A 17,636-nucleotide genomic window follows, 5' to 3' on the forward strand; every position below is an offset into this window, starting at 1 on the left:
TCCTCTCCCCCCCTCTCTCTCTACCCCTTTGCAATTCACATGTGCTCCCTCTCTCTCTCTCTCAAAACAAATAAATAAACTTTAAAAATCAAATCAAATCAGTAAATCGCATCCATGTCCCTTCCCATATGTCTTTCTCGTAGGACCTCTCCTTTCTATTATCACTGCTGCCAGCCTCTGCATTCCCTCCTGGGATCCCGCAACTTCCCTGAAGTGCATGTCTGCTGAGTGCAGGCCTCTCTGTGTAAACTTGGTGGCCTCACTATGTCTTTGGGATGAAGTTTCCTCTTTGGTGGGACATCAAGAGCCTCTTTGGACGTGTCTCCTGTGGGCATTTCCAGCTGCAGCACTGTCACACCCTCAGGGGCATTCCACGCTCAGTCCCGGCACATACCCAGTCCTGCCAAGCTCCCTTTCTTGGCACTGTTTGCCTCTCCTGGAACGACCTCTGCCTTCCTCTCCCAACCTTCTATCCCTCACCCGCGTCACTTTGTTCTTCAAGAAATAACTCAAGAGTCAGCTTCTCTTGGGGAGCTTTCTCCCCACCCCCCCTCCTGAGACCACTTTTCACACTTAGAAGACAATAAAGATTATACTGAGGGGATGGTTCCTAATAGTAAGTATCACATCAGTAGATGTGACATATGCCCAGCGTCAGTGCTCCTTACCCCCTTCCCTGGGGGGGAGGGGGGTGGGGGCAAGCTGGCGTCTTTTCTTTCTTTACCCCCAGATCTAGGCCAGTGCCAGGCATGATAATCTGGATACTCTGTAAGTGGCCACCATGGTATAGCTACAACCTTAAAGGTGGGTTTGAAGTAAAAAGGTGGAAACCATCTACAGGTCCAGCACAAGGAAAGTGTTTGAATGTTTATTTATTTATTTTTGAGAGAGAGAGAGAGAGAGAGAGAGCGAGAGAGAGAGTGAGGAGCATGAACAGGGGAGGGGCAGAGAGAGTGAGGGAGACAGAGAATCCCAAGCAGGCTCTGCACTGACAGATACGGGGCTCGAACCCATGAACTGTGAGATCTCATGACCTGAGCCGAACTCAAGAGTCAGTCACTTAACCAACGGAGCCACCCAGGCGCCCCACGAGGAAAATGTTTAAAATAACTCTTCACTTCATCCATACAACCGAATATTATACAGCTGTTAACAATCAAGGTTTTGAAGAGTATTTGATGATTCAGAAATATTGCTCGCTATATAACATAGTCACTATCCTCCAACTGGAGATCCCTATAATTAGCAAGCATTCGGGATAAATAACTTACAGGCAAGCATGATTTTGTAAATCCAAAATATTAACAGCAGTAAGTGGTTGTGGTGGGATTCTATTGTTTTGCTAAATTTCCCTCTGCAATTTCTTTCTGTTGCTATCTCTCTGCTACTCTCTCAGCAATGACAACAAATTGCTTTTTATAATAAAAGACAAACACTTCAGGAGGGAGAGCACTTTAGGGTTGGCAGAAACAAGAAGCAAGTGAAAAAACCCAATCTTTGAAGATGCTGGAAGAAAGCAAACACAATTCCTAGAGAAATTGCCAAGGCAGGTCCTCGATGTGGAGTTAGCTAGTGAGATAAGCTGTTTGCGGCCAATCACAGAGCTGAAACTTCCATCATCGTAGGGAAGGAAAGACAGCTACACAGAAGTGCTGCACTGCATAGTATAAAATATCCTCATGCAGGGCAGAAAGCTTGTCCGCAAGCTAATATGCTGAGACTTCCTACAGATTCTGATGCAACCTTCACAACTAAATTATAGGGTGGGCTTTGAGTCTCATTCGGAGACTCTGTCTCCTACAGGGCTCAGAGGAGAATCCTGTCCACAATAGGTACTCAAATGCATTCTAGGGGCTAAATATAGGCATTTTCAGAGAGCATACCAGACATCTGGGGATTTGGTGAGGCAAACTTGCCTTAATGCAATGGGAACATGGAAATCACATTTTGAAATACAAGCTCAGGGATCTCTTTTTTCCATTAAATAAGGAATTTCTTGGGATTTGCTAAACATTTCTGTTTTATTCAATACAGAAACGTTTAGGCAAAGGGATGCCAGAAACAAACCTGGAGCCTAAAGCTTAGGACAGGGTTTATTTATTTGGGCACAGGAAGCTAACACACAAGATTCTACCCCCCAGGGAAGCCCTCCACGGAGACATGGCTAACTTGGAAGAATCCAAGACGTGTACATGGGATCTCTGGGCTCAGAAGAGGCTTAAGAAGGAAGGGGGGTGGGGAAAGTTGAGTTCTTGGCCAGGCCAGGATCACTTTCCGCTTTGAATCTGATGAAGTATCAATCAGTAACATGAAAACACTGCTAATACTGTGGAAATAGCCTGTAGGACACCGGGAGCTCAAAAAGAGTTCCGTCTTCCTTCAGCCTGAAGGCGCAACCCGCAAGCCCAGGCCCCAAGCAGGCTGGGACAATGGCGAAGGTTCAATGGCCCACAGAGGTCCAGCCAGGCTACCGCAGAGCAACTGCTAATGTGAAAATGACTAGGAACACTCTGGAGTGTAGTCTGGGAAACCGCCTGGAGCCACGGAAACCCAGAGATGAACAGGCTGTCGCAGCTGGAATGAATCTTCCCAGAGAAGTCATCAACCTCCTTATTTTCCAGCTGAAGACACTGCAGCTCTGAGAAAAAGAAAAAGGAGACGTGCCCAACACCACACAGCTAGTCAACAGTGGGCTTTGGAGTATATACTTCACGTGAATTCAGCCTGAGATCCTAGAGCCACATATCCATATTTCCATCACCCTGGCTCTGCCCCCCAGATCAGGGAGTAACAGAAAAGCTGTATCTGAAAATCTGAATTTACATTCCAGGCCCATCGATTATTAGCTATAGGACCTTGCTGTCCTCGAGGAAAAATAATGTCTTTCTGACCAATATCTCACCGAGTTATTATGAGTAGTTGAGTAAGAAGGCAAATCGGAAGGTCTTTTGTAAGCCCTCGATTCTACTACAAATATAAGCAGTTGTACTGAACGCACAGAGTTCTTGTGCTATGGTTGCATTGGGGAGGGGAGCGCTTGGCATATAGGTACTCAGCTGGGGATAGCTATTATTATTATCACTAAAAATAACAGTAACCTGGGGTGCTTGGGTGGCTCAGTCGGTTGAGCATCTGACTTTGGCTCAGGTCAGGATCTCACGGTTCGTGAGTTCGAGCCCTGCGTCGGGCTCTGTGCTGTCAGTGCAGAGGCTTCTTGGGGTTCTCTCTCTCTCCCTTCCCCACTCATGCTGTCTCTCTCTCAAAATAAACAGATAAACTTAAAAGTTAAAAAATTTTTTAAAAACTTATTGCAGTGTTGACTGTATTTCCTATACTGTACTCTTTATCCCCACAACTTATTTATTTTACAACTGAAAGTTTGTGCTTAATCCCCTTAACCTTTTTGGCCTGAGTATTACTGTTTGTCTGAATGAATAGTGGCACTCAAGGACTTTCTGAATTCAAGGGCTAATATCTGTCAGCCTCTTTGTATATATTCTTTGCAAATACATCCTTCAATATCCCATCCCAAATGAATCACCTTTCTTTTTTAAACCTATGAGTCACATATTTGATTGTGTTTCCTTCTTTGCTTTGGCTGCTTTGACGACTAGGGAGAAATTTCTGACCTCCCCTCAGTAGGACTTAATGGCAGGGATTTTAGATGCCAGCCTTATCCCTCGTATTTCTCCCATCCCAAGTTTTCCCTTTGCTCCATTTTCTTCCCTTACTTGTTATCTTGTTTGTATATTACATCCACTAAACATTTAAAGGTTATTTTACATTCTCTTTTAGAATGAAGGAGTCATAAATAAATAACTTGGAGAGATGCTCAGTTAACACTACTGATTATTGTAACACACGAGAGCCTAGAATTCCTTCCTTTCCCCCTTCCTTCCTTCCTTCCTTCCTTCCTTCCTTCCTTCCTTCTTTCCCTCCCTCCCTCCTCCTTCTTTCCTTCCTTCCTTCCTTCTTTCCTTCCTTCTTCCCTCCCTCCCTCCCTTCCTTCCTTCCCTCCTTCCCTCCCTCCTTCCTTTGTTTTCACTGTGACATCTGGCTTAACATTTTCCTTGAAACAGGAAACCAAATGGCAAAGAAATACTCAGTGTGGGTCTCACTCACAACCATGAATATCAGAGGACAGAATCTTCATTTCTTCAGGGCTTCTGACCAGCAAAGAAAACAACCAAAATCTTAGATTTCTGAGTGGCAGGCCACATTTTACCTTGGATGCTTCTAGCAAAACGTCTATTTTTAGAGAACAAGACATTTGGGGGAAATGTCATGATTAAAGAATATTCAGATGAAAGGAAATGTTTTTTTATTTTCTCCCTATTTAAAGTACATGCTCATCAAAGAAAAGTTGTTATGTACTGTATGGACAAGCAGTAAAAATATTAATCAATAGAAATGCATAGGAGGAAATATTTTAAATATTAGCCTAAAAAAGAGGTACAAATAATAGCTATTAAAAGTTCTGGAGGCTGCTTCTGCTGTATTTGCCTTCATTTATTTTTTTATTTTCCATGGTATGAATAGGGTCCCATACCCTGACTCAGCAAAACTTTGAACCATGGGCTCCAATGTGGCCTTTGGGGACCTCTCATCACATCACCCATGTGATTCAGGAATCCAATTTTTTAGCATTGTGGGCAGGATGAACATCCTCTTTCTGTGGCCACTTTGAAGACACATGTAGTTTCCTTTGCTTGCAGTTCTCTGGTGACTCACAACAAACCTGACACAGGGGCAAGAATTCTGTGGTCTCCCATGCAGTCGGGACCTTCATGTGGAGACCATGAAGCTCTGATAAAAAATCTCATTGGGGTAAAACAGCCTGGCAGGTGCTTATGACTAGTCCCAGGTTTGTCTTTTTTAACTGGGTAGCCTGTTTTTGTATTTATTTGTACCCAACTTATACCAGTACAGGGATTCAAGGAGGGGGAGCTTTTTTTTTAATGTTTATTTTTGAGAGACAGAGAGAGACAGCATGAGTGGGAGAGGGCAGAGAGAGAGAGAGACAAGGAGACCCAGAATCGGAGGCAGGCTCCAGGCTCTGAGCTGTCAGCACAGAGCCCGACGCGGGGCTCGAACCCACGAGCCGTGAGATCATGACCTGAGCTGAAGTCGGACGCTCAACTGACTGAGCCACCCAGGCGTCCCAGGAGGGGGAGCTTTTAAAGGCATGCACAAATAGGATAAGAATATATATACCAAAAAAAGCTGAGGCAGAAGGAAAATAGATAAGAGAAGGGAAATAAAAAGGTAAAGTTGGTACAAAGATTGCATTCCTGTAAGGTCTTGTCCAATAGCTGGAGGGGGGTTATAAATTGGTCTGAGCTTCCAAATTGCCAAGACTGAGAAGCAAGCAGGATGGGCCATCAAAATCAGTGTGTGTAATTCCAACACACACACACACACACACACACACGCACGCACGCGCCCTGTGTCCCGGCTTTCCTGGTTCTGACTGCTGACGGAGAATCTTCTTGGGGACTGTTGCTGAGTCTGCCTGTGCCCTTCTTCATTATTTCCACACTCAGTTTGCTGCTCTGAAGGTGCTGTGCTGTGATGCCCAGTTGCTTTGTTCTCACTGGGAATGATCTGGAATGACCTGCAAGAGCTGCTGAAGCAGCCCTCAACTAATGATGAAAAGGAGGGCCAATGAGCCAGCTTCCTTGATCCTCTGTTGGATAATTCTGAGTTATGTGCTACCCTGACTCCCAGGGGTCCCTCCCAGGATGGAATCCCAGGTGCACACAGTAGTCACTGGCTCCATAACACAACTGTCCTGGGTGCCTCCTCTCCCCACTACTGGGGTTTCCTGAGGCCATCTGCCAAACAAATCATTTGCACTCAGGGTGCATTTGCTTGGCTCAGGGTCTGTACCTAGGGGAACCAAACCAAGATGGGGACGTGATGGGATCTAGTGAGATGAAGCAGACTCAATGACAATTGTCACATGCTGCCTCTTATAAGGACCTCTAATATAGCCAAGGGCAGTCCTGCACACTCAATGCCACGGCCACCCACTTACTGCTCTGGGGGAGGTCCACTTGATAGAACCCACTTTTGGCATTGCTGTGTGAGCCTGAGGCAATAACTATTTGCCCACAGATTTCTAATCCCTCACAAGACAGGGGTGGTCCATTGATCCCGTCTGGTTCTCAGATTCCTTGACATAAAATATGCCACACCTACATACGCTTAAGTTTTTAGGGAGAAAACAAATCACAGTGCTCCCTGCTGAAGTGGAATTTTTCAGAGAATTCCAGCCTGTGTTGTTCAAGCCCTCAGGCTTGGAAGACGGAGGGGTCTTGGAGGAGAGAAGAGTCAGTGTCTGGAGCAGCCATCACATCTCTCCATGTCATGACCAAAGAGGTGGGAAGGGCATGGGGACAGAGGGAGCAAGGACGAAGGGGGGCCTTCTAGGAAAGAGGACAATTTATAAACCAAAAGAGGAAACAGCGAGGCCTTCTGGAGGCATAGCGAGTCTATTATAACCAACAAGCTTTGGCTGCAGGGTAGGAAGGAATTATGTGGCAAAATGGTCTGAGAGATCAGGTCTGTATTACAGAAACTCAGGGCAGGATGGTCTCAGCCAGTGTGGCTGGGGAACAAAGAGAAATCCCCGTTGCAGCCTTTACAAGTTATGTTCAGCATGTTGCTGACCTGTCTAGCCCAGCTGTCTCATCCAAAAATGGGAAAATAATTCCTACCACAGAGGGCTCTGCTGGGATTAAATTGAGAGTCTCTAACACCCGAACACAAAGTACATGCTCAGTAAGTACTGCTGTGGCAATCTGTTGACCGATCCTGAATTAAAGAAATACACGGACATCTCTGATGACAAACCTCTCAACATTTAGAAAGTGGGCATCATTACTCAGAGCTATTTCAAAGCCAGTGTGCGTTTTTATTTGACTAAATCCCATAAAGGGAAAACACACACAACATTCAAACCATGCATTGTTAGAGAATGACAATGCCTGAAGGGTCCTTGAACTCACTATTGAATTTCAGCAAAGAAAATTCTAACAGAAAACTAAATGAAACGGTTTCCCTGTGACTTTTCAGTACTAGCTGTGGCTTTATCTCCCTGGACCTCAGATTTCCCATAACCAACACCGAGGGGCACTGGGCCAGATGCACTTGAGTAGCCTATTCATGTCTTTGGTCTGTTTTAATTCTAGGACCCCCTGGGAAAGCACAGAACGGAGTTCTTTGTGTGGCCACAGAGTTACTTCCGTCTGTCATCATGACGCTTGTGTCCTGAGCACCTCAGAGGCCGGCTTAGAGCATCTAAACCTTAATGACTCCTTTTGCTTTTCTTCCCTTGTCAATAAATTACAGGGTAATGTTTTTCTTCTTGTTACCATTCTCTATAATTTATGTCCTGTGGTCTCAGAGGTTCCTTTAAGGCCCAGGAAAATCTGCCTATTCTGTCCTCAAATTCAACGCTGGTTTGCAATTAAAGTTACAGTAGAGTCCCTGGAGCAGACACCAGAGACAGAAGGTCTCTCCCGTCACTTCCGACGAATCCTTCAGGGCTCAGCTCCAGCTCTCTGTTCTTGTGAAGTTCTGGCCTGTTAATGTCTCTTCCTTCTCTAAGTCATTTCAACTGATGGGCTTTCTGTACTCCATGCAATTAGCGCCTTATTATATACTTTGCTAGGTTCTAATTGTCTGCATCCTATAATTGAGCAGTGGGATGCATGGGGGTAGATTATTTTCACTGGCGTGTGCGAGCAACCTGGTCTCGTATGGGCTTTGGAATCAGACAGAAGGGGTCCGAGTCCTGGTTCTGCTCTTAGGACTGTGTGATCTGGGCCATATGATGTGGGCACATCTGTGATGTACATATAATGGACATCTGTCATTTTTACCTGCCGACTAGACGTGCAAGTCAGACTACACCTCCGGGGACTGGCGCATGGCTTCAGTACACATTTGTCACATAGGATGAAGAGTTTAGGCACCAACAGGATACATTTAAAGGAGACGGGAGCATTAACTAGGAAGAAGGAACACTGGATAGCAAGGATACTCTTTTTGAGGCTGGACAAAGCCATCTCTAGCTAGGTTACTGACAGATACACTATAAAACATGGAAATCAGAGGCCATGTAAGTACTTATGTTAACCCAATAAAAATGCGTGGACTTAAAAAAAAATGTACTGTCTTTCTACTTCAGTGCGCTTTCTTTCTCAGGAATGAAAGCCAAAATAATTAAGCGTTATTTGGCTTAACCATTATGGTGTGTATCCGGCTTTAAGCCTTGGCTTAGAATTCTGTTAATCATCAAAATGCTTCATGATTAGAAGGCTCCCTTCATCCAACAATCCCAAGTGCTTACTCATAGTTCTTAGATGTTTTCAGTGGCATTTGGGATTTCAATTCCCTTTGAATGGGTTTTCCAGAGCTTTTAGAAAATAGGGTTCCAAAGGAGCCGCCTCCGGGGTACTCGCTGGGTCTTCACTACCTGAGGCTCCGGGGAAAGATTCCTGGAGTGGTTTTGCTAGTGGGGCCCCCGGCAAGACTCTGCTGCGCCTCCTATCTCTGAAGGGTGCCCTCATCAGTCACGACACAGCTTTTCTACTCCAGTCTGACATGAAGGCTCAATGAATGTGTGCCACATACGTGTGCCTGGTGTTCAGTGCTGTGCTCCACAGGACGAAGCAGGACGCACGAATGGTTTCCCAGCCTTGGCTTACTGGGAGACCAGATGTTCATGGCGGAAACTTGGAAGAGAGCAACTGAGATCAAACCAGATCCGAGGCTTAATGTTACAGAATGTGCCAAAGCAGGTGGGGCTCTGGGACCAGATAGTGTGCAAGGGCATCCTGGAAGAGGTGGGATTGAAATGGGGTCGGGGGAGGTGTGATGAAATGGACACAGCGCCACAGCCAGTCACTGCTTCACTGCTACAATTCCAGGGGCAAGAATGCTCGAACGTGAGGTCAGGATCTTCGTCTGATTGGCTCGCTCACTGATCCATGCCAACCACTTAGAACGGTGGTTTTTTATTTTATATTTATTTTTTATTTTATATTTATATTTATAATATAATATATATATGTAAATATAATATATTTATACGGCAGGCTCTCTGTAAATAGAGTGTCGATGAATGCAGTAGACGCCTGGGATCCTCCCCTTTCCCCTAACTCCCCACCAACCTTCCAACAGACTCAGATGGTTGGGGTACAAATCCAACCATCCGTATGGGGTCAGCATACTTGGGGAACAAACTGTATACAGCTGAGGTCTCTTACAAATAGCTTTGAACACGTTTAACATGTCTGGTTTAACTGCTGAAAGCCACAACCGCTCTTTCAAGTTACCCCCAAGCTTTCACTGGCCCAGGCTCTCAGATGCTACAACTAGGCCCATCATGCTTATGTTGCTTCTAGACCATTTGCCCTCCAGCTCTGGGTTGAGCAACTGTGTGGTCTTGAGCCAGCCGCATAACCTCTAAAAGATTCATTTTCCTCCTATGTGAAATTAGTGGGTTGGACTACATTATCTCTAAGGTTCCTTCCCAAATAATGATTCAAGAGACTGGAATTTGGTATTTAACACCACTTTCTGGCTCTCGGGAAAAAAGCGTGTTTTTTTTTGTGGGTTTTTTTTTTTTTTTTTTTTTTTTTGAGCTCCAGATCCACCCTTCTGCTGAGAAAACCACAGGGACCTCCTAGCCCTCCTTCACGAGCTGGGAAGGTGTGGCCAACTTGTTCCGGCCTTAGGTATTCTGCGTTTGCTCTCTCTCCTTTTGCCACCGCCCATCCCCATCTTCCCATTTTAAAGCATCCTAGATCTTTTCTTCTCCTTTCTCTTCCACTCAGAGCCCCTGACTCCTTAAGATTTGGTTAAAGCATGGGGGCCACGTTTTGGAACCCTGACTCTAAACCTCCTGCTACTCTGTCTGTTTTCACGCTCTCCCCAGCTCCATATTCGTTCCCTCTCACTCCCCCTTTCACTTTATATCCTGCTTGCCTGTGAGGACTACCTCCTCATGGCTTTCCGCAATTCCTCTGGCCTGACCGAAGAACCCTCCTCCACTAGGCTTTAGAGATCGGATGTTTTTACAAGGACAGCTGCCGGGCACTGAGCATCCCCTGTGCCCAGAACGCTTTTTGGAGATTACCTCCTCGATCTTCGCTAAAACTGTATGATGTTCACATAGTCCTCACCATTTTAAAGATGACACAATGATGCTTAGGGAAGTAAGTCCCTCAGCCTGCCCACGTGAGAATAGGCAGGACTGGAGATTCAAGCTCAGGCTTGTGCGCCTCAAAGCCCGGGGGTCTTCTCACACTCTGCCAAAGACGTGAACCCCGTTCAGGCAGGGGTTTGCGATACGCACTTATCTTTTCATGGTCACTCCTAGATCCAGAGAATTTTAAAGTTGAAACATATTTCACAAATCATTTAGTGTTAGTGACTCCTAATAGAACCCAAGAAATATAAGAACATACCCACACAGAAAGAAGGAATGAAACAATTACATGGAAGAATGCACACAGATTATAGACATCTATAATAAAAATGTAAGTATATCTTTACAAGCTTCCATGGCACATTTATAAAAATTGATATACTGGCTACAAAGAAAGCCTTTTTCTACGGCTGAAACTGTACTGTGCACAATATATCCTCAAGCTGCATTATTTTCCGCTACATGCACTTGATGTTCTAGCCAAAAAAACAAAAAAACAAAACCACCAGTATTTACCATGACCTAAATATGCCCTTATCTTTCCCAACTGAAACACCTTTCTTTATTCATACTGTTTCTGAGACTTGAGATGACTTCATCCGCTATCTTTCTAGGGAACTCCTAAACATTTTTCAATCCTGTCTTAAATATGGCGGTTCCTAATCCTCACGATAGGGCATGATACGTTTATTAGAAGAATTTGTACCTCAGCTTTAACATACTTGTTGGTACCCACCTTTAGAGGACAGATTTGAGGATTTGAGGGGGGGGGTCTCGCCTCCTTATGAATACCACAGCACTCAGCACAAACCTTATACACAAAACAGCACTCAGTATACAGTTGCCGAATTTAATTCTCAGTTACTTACTTTGCCTTGGTGCAGAGTGGAAATAAAAAAATAACAATTGTAGATAGGCAAATTTGAGTACATTCTAATATCAAGCACTTGGTCTCTTACATCAGTTACTCATTCTGTCCCTTAAATACGCCTGGGTTGAAATTTTAGCATTCTTTCTGTCAGTTCATATGAACTTTCTAAGCTAAAGTAAATAAATTTATGAATATGCTGAATCAGGAAATATGGGTTTTTTTAAGTAAAAAAATGTTTTTAAAGGAGAAATGCCTAATTGAGTATGCATGCCAACAACACAGTACAAGAAAAGAGGGAAGAAAAAAAGACACCCACTATAGCATTAGTTTTGAGTCTAAATAGATTTTTCCATTTATTTTGTGACTTTCTATTAAGGCAATAATTTCTAGCAAGCAAATTTTCTCAAAAAGCATCAAATAAAATTTTGTTTGAGCCTCTCATCATATGCCAGCCACAATTAATCACTTTTCTCTAATGTAGCTGAGCTGCTTAATGACATTAGCTACACAAGAGGAAAGGAAAGTTAAAGGAAGGTGCTAAGGTCACCCTTTGTATTGGTACAAATCTTTACAGTTCTACAAAGCACTCGCATTGACATGATCTTATTAATATTCCTTATATGCCATCGAGATAAGTATTATTGCCATTCCCATTTTATAGATGAGGATATAGAAGTCTAGAAAGATTATTTTCCCAATAGACATATGTTGGGAGAAAAAAGGAAGAAAAGAAGACAAGATAAAACTGTATCTCACAAAGGGTAAAGATGACAGGCTGAGCAGAGGCATTTGTTTTTCTCTTTCCTTTCCAAAATGCCATTCAAATGGCAGAAAAGATTCATGTGTTGTAACAGCAACTATAAAACAAGAAAGCATACAATCAGCAGGTTAATTTTTTGAGGAATTTTTGGATATTAGAAAGTTTATGCTGGCAAGAGACCACAGCAGAAGAAATCACCAAAACACACTACTGCAGAGTTAGAAGAATTCTAAACTCAGAAACCACAGGTACAATGAGCAGGAGGAGGTGCTATCAAGTCAGAATGGTCATTAATGTCAAGGACAGGACTGCCTACAGAACAGTAAGGTGGGTCCCACCCCGTCTCCTCCAGAGGCCAAGAGAGCAGCTGGTGGGAGATTCAACATGTCTGTCTCAACTACTGACAGATGAAGCAGGCAAATGTTAGGTAAAGATACAACAGACTTGAACAACTCCATCCACAACCTTGATTCAACAGATAAAAGTCCCTGTACCCAGTTATCCGGAATGAACATTTTTCTGTTCTGCTCACTTGGAATGTTGACAAAGACTGTCCATATACTAGGCAACAGCATAAGTTGGGACAAATTTCTAAAAGTCAATCTCACAGATACCATATCCTCTAATTGTGATGTGACCAGATTAGAAATGAACTTGGGCCATACATCTGAAAATATAACTAAATAAAGCATGGGCCAGAGAAAATATCATAATGACAATGTTTAAAACTACTTAAAGCCAAATAATAATAAGACAGGCTACTCTTGAATATTGATTTTTAAAAAGTCCTCTAAACAAAACAGTCACATTTAGAATTCATTTAATGAAAATAGAAATATATTGGGATGTCTGGGTGGCTCAGTTGGTTAAGAGTCTGACTTTTTATTTTGGCTCAGGTCATGATCTCACGGTTCATGAGTTCAAGCCCCACATCAAGCTCTGCATGGGCAGCATAGAGCCTATTTGGGATTCTCTCTCTCTCTTTCTCTCTCTGCCCCTCCCCTGCTTGCACGCTCTCTCTCTTAAAAACAAATAAATAAACATTAAAAAAAATAGAAATATATCATAACCAAGTTGGATCCATCTCTGGAATGCAAGGATGGTTTAACATTATATAATCTGTGAAATTTATCATACTGACAGAGTATAGAAGGAAAGCCATATGTTCCTCTCAACAGAGAGAGACCGTGCATTATATAAAACTCAATACCTGGGGGTGCCTGGGTGGCTCAGTTGGTTGAGTGTCTGACTTTGGCTCAGGTCATGATCTCACGGTTTGTGGGTTCGAGCCCCACATCAGGCTCTGTGCTGACAGCTCAGAACCTGGAGCCTGCTTTAGATTCTGTATCTCCCTCTCTCTGCCCTTCCCCCTCTCATGCTCTGTCTCTCAAAAATAAATGTTAAAAAAAACTCAATACCTGATTATGATTAAGAAATAAATCTCTTGGCAGACCATGAATAGAAGAGGATTTGTCAACATGATAAAGTACACATCCAAACACTTGCAGCTAACTTTATTTTTTTTAGCTAGCTTCATTTTTAATGGCAAAGTATTAAAAGAATTCCCTTTAAATCAATAACAAAATAGCATTGCCTCTATTAAACATTTTACTGGAGGTCCCCACCAGAGAAATAAGAAATTAAAAAAAAAAAAAAGACCATAGGTGGGGTGCCTGGGTGGCTCAGTTGGTTAAGTATCTGACTTCAGGGCAGGTCATGATCCCACCCTTCCTGGGTTTGAGCCCTGTGTTAGGCTCTATGCTGACAGCTCAGAGCCTAGAGCCTGCTTCAGATTCTGTGTCTCCCTCTCCCTCTGCCCCTCCCCTGCTCACACTCTGTCTCTCTTTGAAAAAAAAGCATTAAAAAAAAAAGGCATTGGGTGTCTGCATGGTTCAGTTGGTTTAGCTTCTGACTCTTGATCTTGGCTCAGGTCATGATTTCATGGTTTGTGAGTTTGAGCCCTGCATCAGGCTCTGTGCTGACAGCATGGAGCCTGTTTGAGATTCTCTTTCTCTCTCTGCCCTTCCCCTGCTTTGAGAGAGGTACTCTCTCTCTCTCAAAATAAATAAATATTAAAACAAAATTTAAAAATTAAAAAAGGTATAAGAATTGGAAAAAAGAAAAACTCAAAATGGTCATTATTCACAGATGATATATAATTATGTACTTAGAAATTATAAAAGTTCCCATAGGCAACTGATTTATATTAATAAATGAGTTTAGCAAGTTGCTTGGGTATAATATCAATTGTGATTCTAAGCATTAGCAAAACAAAAAAATTAATTTAAAAATATAAACAAAACTTACAATACCAAATGATAACAAGATAGCTAGGAATACATCTAAAATTAAAGATGTACAAGACCTTTATGTAGAAAATTGTAAAATTTTATTGAAAAACTTTAAAGAAAATCTAAACTAATGTAAAGCTTATAGTATGCCCATGGATAGAATGGCTCAACATTGGAATGTTAGTGATTTCAAATTGATTTATATATTCAATACATTTCTGATAAAAATTTCTAAAGGATTTTTCAAGGGAAATTGGTAAGTTCAAATTTCACAAAGAAGAGCAAACGTCTAAAAATAGCTAACACACTCCCAAAGAATAAGTAGAGAGATTTCAATAAAGGGCTCTACAACAATTGATTACCAATATGAGGAAGAAATAAAATTACCCCCAATATTCACATTATTCACACATTATTCCTATGGAAAAAATTCAGTTCTAAGTGTATCAAAGACATAAAGGCAAAACTTTAATAATTTTATAAAAGAATATAGAATAATATCCTTATAACCTTGGAACCAATAATTTCTTATGTAAGACACGGAAAGTGTTAATATACGATAACTGTTAAATTCAAGCACGCTAAAACTGAGGACTTTTGTTTATCAATAGATAGTACGAAATTTTAAATTCAAGGCACAAACTAGAAAACATTACATGGAATAATAAGCAAAGGATGCATAATCAAAATATATAAAGAATTAAATCAGTAGTGAAAAAGAGAAGAACCACATTAAAATCAGGAAACAGACATGAACAGGCAACTCATAGGAGAAGAAACATGAATAGTTTGTATCCATGTAAATATCACACTACAGCAATATTTGTTCATCAGAGAAATGTCAACCAACATACACTAATAACATGTTATATCTAATGTACCAACAAAAATTAATCTGTCTGATGATGCCAAATATTGACAAGGAGGTAGATAACTGAGAACACTTAAACAGGGCTAGCAGAAGTGAAACCTTATACACCCACGTTATAAATCAATTTGATATTATCTTGTGGAATTAAACACATACTGTCTGACCTACTAATTCAACTCCAAAGTACACACCCTAAAGGAATCCTTGCACATATATGTGAACAGATGTTTTTTCTTTTTCAATATATGAAATTTATTGTCAAATTGGTTTCCATACAACACCCAGTGCTCATCCCAAAAGGTGCCCTCCTCAATACCCATCACCCACCCCCCATCAACCCTCAGTTTGTTGTGAACAGATGTTTTGAATTGCTCATAGCAGCGTCATTTATAACAGAAAACAAACCAACCAAGAAAGAACCCAAATATCTATCAACAGAAGAAAAGATAGTTTATCATAGAGAATACTACGTAGCAGTGAAAATGAATGAACTATAATCCTTGTGTTGAATAAAGGAAAACAAGATACTATGTTTATATAACTCAAAACCAAACAAAATCAAACAATATATTCATTAGAGATACATATGTGTATGATAAAATTACATATATATAAATATTGCATATATATTATAAAATTAAATATATATATATATATATATATATATATATATATATATATACACAATATATATATTCAAGGCAAGAAAATGACAACCATATTTTCTCTGAGAGAAAAGAAGAGAATGGACTGGGGCACTAGCATTGAGAATGTTTTATTTCCTTAGTTGGGTGGTCGGCTCAGAGGTATTTGTTTTATTATTTTGCTTCATAACTCATTTGTATGTTACGTGTAGTTTCCTATATATATTAAATATTACACTTTTTTCTATAAATAAAAAGGAGACTAAAATAGGTACTCAAAGACCACCTCTCCCCACAAGGGCTGGCCTTATGATGGAGTTCAACAAACCTTCAAGAAGACGCTGATTCTTCTGCTTTTCTTTTTTTTTTAAAAATTTTTTTTTTCAACGTTTATTTATTTTTGGGACAGAGAGAGACAGAGCATGAACGGGGGAGGGGCAGAGAGAGAGGGAGACACAGAATCGGAAACAGGCTCCAGGCTCCGAGCCATCAGCCCAGAGCCCGACGCGGGGCTCGAACTCACGGACCGCGAGATCGTGACCTGGCTGAAGTCGGACGCTTAACCGACTGCGCCACCCAGGCGCCCCCTCTTCTGCTTTTCAAACTGTTTCAAAGCATGCTAAAAGACAAGACACTTTTGAATTTCTTTCACAAAACTAGCAAAATCCTTGTCTAGCACAATAAGAGAGCCATGAACAAAAGCACTCATTAAAAAAAAAAAAAGCCCAAAATTCAAAATAAAATATTCACAAATCAAATCCACTAGTGAATTTAATGAATAAATCACCACGATTAAGATAGATAGTTCCAAGAATGTAAAGAGAATCCAACATTAAGAAATGTATTAATATAGTTCACTTTTTAAGTAGATTAAAGGAGAATACCACATCAGCACTTCATGAAGGTAAACAACGTTTAACCAAACTCAACAACATTCCTGATAAAAACTTAGAAGGGAAGCTGTCACTGGATAAAACTAATCCACCTACAACATCTGGCAGGCCTCACACTTAGTGATGAAATATTAGCTTTCCCATTTAAGTGTGAAAGACGAGAATGTTCACTTTCATTGCTCTGATTTAACACTGTATACTGGAAGGCCTAGCAATTGAATGAAGACAAGAAGTAGAGATAAGAGGTACCAGGTATCAGAAAAGCAGCAGCAGAATTGCCATTATTTGCAAGTTGTAGGCACATTCACACATACATATGTAGACATATACGAACACACACAGAGACACATAATACACACCCTTATGCTTATAAATGTGTAGGAATGGGTCCGGAAGAACAAATGCCAAACTGTTAATAATGGTTTCATCTGGGGAGGAAGGAAGGATTGGGAAGGGAGTGAGGGTAAAGAGGAACCTTTAACTTATGCTTCACATTTCTTGAATTTGTTTTTATAACAATAGCTTTCCTAATTTAAAAAGAAAATTCAAAATGTTGAAAGTCATACGGCTGGACATGGTAGACCCAAGGCTCAAACTCAGGTGTTTCATTGCCAAGTTAGTTCCACACAGTTGGTTTTTCATTTTAGATATCAGAAAGCTGGAGAAAGGTTGAGCCACTGAGAACTGTGCACAAAGAATCAGTAATTATGGGCATTACACTGATACTTCATTTCTATTTGCCACAAATAACCATCCAGGGACTAATAATAATGGCTAGCTTTTTATAAAGGCTATCACTGCTTACAAAGCAACTCTACAGGGCTGCCTGGGTGGCTCAGTAGGTTGAGTGTCTGATTCTGAGTCTCAGCTCAGGTCACGATCTCACAGTTTGTAAGACTGAGCCCTGCACTGGGCTCTGTGCTGACAGCATGGAGGCTGCTTGGGATTGTCTCCCTCTCTCTTCCTCTGACCCTCTCTCCCACTCACATGCTCTCTCTCTCTAAAATTGAAACAAACAAAGCAACTCTACATTCATTATTTAAATTATTTTAATCCTTAAAAAGTAATTTCAATAATCCATGAACAT

At 41.6% G+C, this 17,636-nt stretch overlaps 1 protein-coding gene and 1 non-coding gene across 8 annotated transcripts in view; one reads left to right on the plus strand and one right to left on the minus strand.

Moving 5' to 3' along the window:
* The window catches only part of THSD4 (thrombospondin type 1 domain containing 4), a 564,941-nt gene that overhangs the window by 172,840 nt on the left and 374,465 nt on the right, over positions 1-17,636 (minus strand). The window lies entirely within an intron of this gene.
* Positions 13,069-13,153, plus strand: TRNAQ-UUG (transfer RNA glutamine (anticodon UUG)). Its single transcript has one exon. It is a non-coding gene; the product is annotated as a tRNA-Gln (tRNA).

The sequence above is a fragment of the Prionailurus viverrinus genome, chromosome B3, assembly GCF_022837055.1.
Source record: "Prionailurus viverrinus isolate Anna chromosome B3, UM_Priviv_1.0, whole genome shotgun sequence".
Classification (NCBI taxonomy): Eukaryota; Metazoa; Chordata; class Mammalia; order Carnivora; family Felidae; genus Prionailurus; species Prionailurus viverrinus.